This window comes from Phallusia mammillata, chromosome 3, assembly GCF_965637545.1.
Source record: "Phallusia mammillata chromosome 3, kaPhaMamm4.hap1.1, whole genome shotgun sequence".
Classification (NCBI taxonomy): Eukaryota; Metazoa; Chordata; class Ascidiacea; order Phlebobranchia; family Ascidiidae; genus Phallusia; species Phallusia mammillata.
In genome coordinates, this window is record NC_137254.1 from 12,390,714 (window position 1) to 12,396,713 (window position 6,000).

Consider the following 6,000-nt stretch of genomic DNA (forward strand, 5'->3'; position numbering starts at 1 on the left):
GTCCTGGAACCTGTGCCTTGAAAGGCTTCAAATTCGCTTTGCAACGACACAAATCGGTCGCTTGACGAAATCATCGGAAGTTCTGTGTCGTATTTTGTCAAGCTTTGTTCCAAGGACTTGCTGCTGCACGGTTGAGATGCATCGGTATCAATCTGCTCGCGTTCATCTAAGTTTTCTTGTTGAAACAGTTTCAGCATCCAAACTTTTGCTGCCGAAAACAGAGCAGTTTTTGCAGGAATCGCAAAAAAGCCAGTTTCTTCATGATCATACATGAGCTTCGGGTTGTGCAAAAATTTAAGAAGCCCTATCATTTCAACATTACGGCGTTGAGCAATCCTGTTTTTGACTGCTTTTAGCATTTGAGAACAAATTGGCGAGCCTTCTTTTTCTAATTGATAAAAAATAAATCGAAATGCAGCATCTGCCGTCAACAATGTCGCGTTTCTCGAAGATATTGTCTTTAATGACGCTTCCAGCGGACTTTGACAAGGTCTTGCAGTTGGGTGATTTCATCCGCGGCAATGGAAATGCTGATATTAAAATCAATCTGCGCCTTAGCGACTGCACTTTTCACCTCTAAATAGGCACGAAGCATTTGCAAGAGACTGTTCCACCTTGTTTTGCAGTCCAATTTTAGTTGCAGTTCTTTGCCCTTAGCTTCTTTTATGTAAGCTTGCAGCTTGTCGTTTTTTAGAGGAGATTTTCGAAAAATTCGAGCCAGTTTTCTCACCTTTTCTATCACGACTGATAGCTCCTGGCGCAAAATGGGCAAAGGTGTGCTCACAACTGGCTCGAAGCTTTCCCAGTATGTTATGGTTTCCATATCATCATTGTCAGAATACTCATCATCGGACTCTTCCGGTAAATTTGGATAATTTTGCAAGGTTTCCAAGTCGTCGGTGTTCGATGTGTCGTCAGCAATTACCGGAGGATTTTTGTAGATCACATCGCACACAGCCAAATGAAGGGCATGGGCAAAACACTGCTGGTGTTCGGCCGGAGCCAACCTTTCAAACTTTACCATTACTGCGGCACCGTCGGTTACACAGCCAAATATTTGCTTTTGAAAATCTAATCCGAAGTCTTTTAGATGTTCGGTCACAAGTTGGAGGCTAATTTCTGCAGACAAACTCCCCTTCACTAGTACCATACCCAGACTCCAAAATCTTTTGTCCCGCGCATGGACATTTACATTCAGATAACGTCTGTTTCTGGTAGATGTATACTCATCCAGCGTTCAACTGAAGCGTTCCATTTCCCGAACACGCATCTGAAGTTGATCTTTTACGGCGCTTTTTGCTTCAGCGTAAAATTTTTGCACAAAGTGCCTGGCCTTGTCTTTTCCCTTCGGACACCGAAAACCGTCGTTACTAAACGCCTTTTGAATAAATCTACTGTTTTCGATTTGACGAAATGTTAAGCCATCTGTTGCAGCCAGTCTTGCAACCGTTTCATCTAAACTTATTTTTTTCTTAAAAAAGGAATCAATCAAAGATTGTTTTTTTGCTCGTGGTTGGTCCTCTTTAGATGACGGAACTGGGTCTGTTTTTTTTAATATTGTGCTGCGACTCCAAATGCCGCAACATTCCAGTCGTTTGAGAACCTCTACAGCTTATGACTGCGTTTGGACAAATTGTACACTTTGCTTTTTCGGCTCCTGAAACCTTTGTGAAAAATTTCCAAACGCTCCATTTGCTTTCCTTAGACATAACGCTTGTATTCAAAACTATATAGTACTTCCACAATGCAAAATCAATAAATGATTCGTTGCCAGAGAGTCCAAGAATCGTACGTTCGAATCTGGGTGTCATTGTGATTAACGGGTCGTTAGGGAAGGATTCACGCTGCGATTCAATAGCAGCCAGTGTCAATTGGAAAGTTCGACGCCAGACAAAGAAAAGACAGTCAACAACACTGACCGTCGCAGAAACTAATAATGACCTGCTGTGCGTAAATGTTGAGACAAAAACGCTCGTGTACATCACTGTCAAATGACTAAAGACAAAGTGACTTTAACTCGAGACGGCGTATTTTTCGGCTTTTCAACGCGAAAGAGCGCTTCCTTGTGGCCAGCCAGGTAGGACTCTTGACAAAGGCAAATATGAGACCGAAAAACGATGGCAAATTTGCCCGAGTCACTTCGGTCCACAATCGAAATTCAACACTGACGTTGTGCAAGAAGGACTGGTGCATACTTTTGCAATTGTGTGATGACGTAATTTTTCTCGAGAAATTGTTTTTCATTTCTCGAGAATCGAGACTCGATTTTTTCGAGATTTCTCGAGGAGGAACTCTAGTACTGCTACAGGTAACATATATATCCATTTGCACACGGTTTAACAACAGAAAAACTACAAAACGCATTTTCGCAAAACGCTAGGTTAACCCTTTACAAGACGTTAATTTAAAAAGAGATCCAGAAGAGTGTTGGGTGAATGCTTACAACCCACATCTGCTTCGTGCATGCACGCCAATGTGCATTTTTAGTTTGTGCTTGACCCCTACAGCTGAGATGTGACAAACAGGAAAACTTACATGCAGAAACAATTCACTCATCGTGAGATAAGCCTTATGGAATCAGCCTATAGATTGGTTTACCTCTTGACGCATGTTCGTCTGCTTTTGACTGGTCGTTAGCCATTAAATTTTCCAGTAACTAATCAACGGCTTAAGATTCATCAATAACCAAAATTAAACAATATTTAACAGAAATTGCGACAATTTGACACACCACAGAAGTGTGCCATAGCACTGAAATGAATATTACTGCTTTGTAGCGTGACAATTATAATTCTGGCATCAAAGTAAGTCGTAACAATTAGAGTGTTTGCGTTACAGTGAAATAATTTGCAGTTGAGCGGTAGCACTAGTTCAGTTCAAATGATGAGCGGTTTAAAGAGAAAGGAAACGTATTACTTTAATGATTAATGGAAGGTCGAATATTTTTTTTGTCATGGTAAAGGAGAATAATTGCACATGTCTCATCTGTCATGCTTCTCTTGTATTGACCAAGGAAGAAAATTTGTAAAATACTTTATGACACGCCATATACGATTTGGAAAAAAGACTTTATGACACGTCAATACTATTACTATTCTCTTGGAAGTGAAGCAAGGAAAAGATAAAAAGTTAAAGAGCTCACAACAAGATTTCGAAGACAGCAAATAAGTCTTAACAAGATTTTGTATTTCGTCAAAAGGAACTATTTTAGCCTCATTTAAAGCAAGTTGTTTCTTTGAAAAAGGAAAACCATTCTTAGGTGGAAAGATGCTGAAAGAATGCTTTCTAGAAATTGTAGACACTCGGGAATTTTCGTAAAAAAAACGAGATTAAACAGCGATTAAAGAGCTACAGTTGTCGAGAAACAAAGAAGAATAGAAAACATAAGAAGAATAGCAACTTTTTCTGAAATGTTTTTACTAGCTGTGAGTGCTATTCATTGCAACTTAATAGGTCAACAGCCGCACAGGTTGTTTGTTTGTGCGTATGTTTTTTTATGACTGGAGCATTAAGAAGAGGTTTGTGTAAGTGGTAGCCTAAATTATTACCGATCAGCCCATCGCGTAGGGTTAAAGAACGTCGATCTTTACGACTAACAAGTTGGCCACCCCTGGTCTATAGTCCCGAAGATGTCGTCATTTATTTACGGTATGCACTAACGAAAAAGGTTGCACACCCCTCGTTTAGACTATTTTTTTGCGCCGGTCACTTTGTTTCAAATATTGACGTCTATATAAGTGTTGATCGCCAAGTAGATCGTTCTCCTGAACCTTTCTCATCAGCTTTAGCTGTCATTGTGTTAATGACTTCATGATGGGTAATCCAGTCCCAGGAAGATGGCGTTTGTTTGAAAACATCTAAGACAGTGTTTCTCAACCTTTTTGCAAATTAAGAACCGCGACCCCCTTCTGGAACTGCACATATCACACTACAGTACAACTCGAAAACATTTATTACAAATGACTGAAAATAATTGATGAGAGGGTTGGCGTTGTAACTGAATGGCCGTTGTAAAAAAAACTTTGCGATCCGTGGTTAAGCGAACTGTGATCGACAGTGCCTGTCTCATATCTTCAAGCATCATTCGGTTCCGTGCCTTCGTCTTGATTTGTACAAGTGCCAAGAAGCCACTCTCACAGAGATCCGTTGTGGCACACAGAAGCAATATTGGAAAGCTTGTTCAGATAGTTGGCGCATGCCACACCAGAATTACGAAACAGACATTTCATCAACTGCACGTCGTGGGGACGAATCGTTCAGAAGATCGCAAAATTGGTCTTGTAGTTCATCGGGAATTTCGGCAACATCTAAAGTAGCAGACTAGCAGAGAACGGATTTATTTGAAGATGAAAAATAAATGCTCATCAAGCTTTTGTTCAAATTTTTGAACATGACATCGACGCCAACTAGCTCTGTACTAATCGTGGCAAATAATTTTTCGAAAAAGTCTGGATCATCCTTGTGTGGTGGATAAATGTTTACAAACAATAGTGGCTGAGAATTGATGGTCGCTTTTATCATTATAAATCTGCCTTCGACGTCTCGGTATATGTTCGATAAAGACAAAATAATTTCTGACCACACTTATATTTAATCATTTTGCATCTGCAATCTTTGTTAGAACATTCTTGGCACATTGTAATTTTCGGCAATAAGTTAACGGTTTTACACAAACACGTTAATGAAAACCTTTGACACACAAAACACTCAAACAAAGTAACTTCCACTTGAAAGTCTCTGCAACAAGGCATCCATGTCATTTGATTGGTGCATGTTTTCGCGTTTTCTTGCACCAGAAAGAGTTCGTCAGTGCAGCATTTAATTGCTACAAAAAACTTTTCAGAACAGCTCCAACATACAAACGTATAGCAACATTAATCTTGTCGGTTTTTGTAAAGTTTAATTTGCTTAAATTTATCTGATACCTTTGAATAAAGTTGAAGACATTTTTGCGGCTTGTGCAAGGTACATCGATGCTGTTACTTCGCATCTCAGCTATACCAATCTTTTTTTCGCATCTCAGCTATACCAATCTTTTTCGTTCCGCTTTAATTTCGAAAGTCTTTGGTGCAGAAACGAAGACGTGCATGACAATCTCCTGATTTTTGTCCATTTCGGAATTTTCTTAGTTTTTAATTTCGCTCCCTGACGACCGAAATTTGTAATGACGTTTTGGTAAGCTTATCATTGCAAAAACGGAATCTTTGAAGCGCTTGGTCGTTCGACTCCAGCTCCCAAAGCCCGTTGACTATTTGGTGCATAGCTTTATCCAGATCGCTGATGGCATTTTAATCGGATTTGATTGTACCTGTTTTGTCTATTGCATGTTTTTAGAATTTGAGGATCGACCAGGGCGAGTTTTTGTACGTTTTCCATTTTTACTTTTCTCCTAACAATCCCGTAATTGAGGGTCGAGCCATCGAGTTTAAGGTCATCCAGTGGGGCGCTTCCCTTCTGAGTTTGCAAGCAAAGATTGTTTGGTAAGCCTTTTCTGATGCATTCTGCTAACATGACCAAACCTTCTCGGCTGGGATTTTTCGATTCGAAGAAGTAGAGGATCCATGTTCAGGGATTTGCGGATTTCTTTCAGTCTATTTTAATGATCCGCAAAAAAGTGAACCCGAGTCGACATTTACAGTAAACTGCAATTTACTAACACCCACTTTGGTTTTAGTTGAGTTGAGTTTATTTCGCCGGGCAAAATCGTAGCAGCACAATTGCGCTAAAATATTCACCAGGCCGGAAATAGGTGCGCAACGTTCAGACGTTAAAAAGCGCGACAAAGATGAGGGTACAATTGGTGGAGGGATGGAAGACGCGCTGCAGCTACACCGTTATTATAAGCGTTATTTGACGTGGACTTACGTCAGAGGGTGAGGTTGGCGCATTTGGACATCGAGACTGGGGGGGGGCAACGTAGGTGGAACCAGTCAAGTTGGGACCTAAAAGCTAACCACCCGTGTTAGGGAAGAGGGAGTTGAAAGCCAAGTCAAGGTTCCG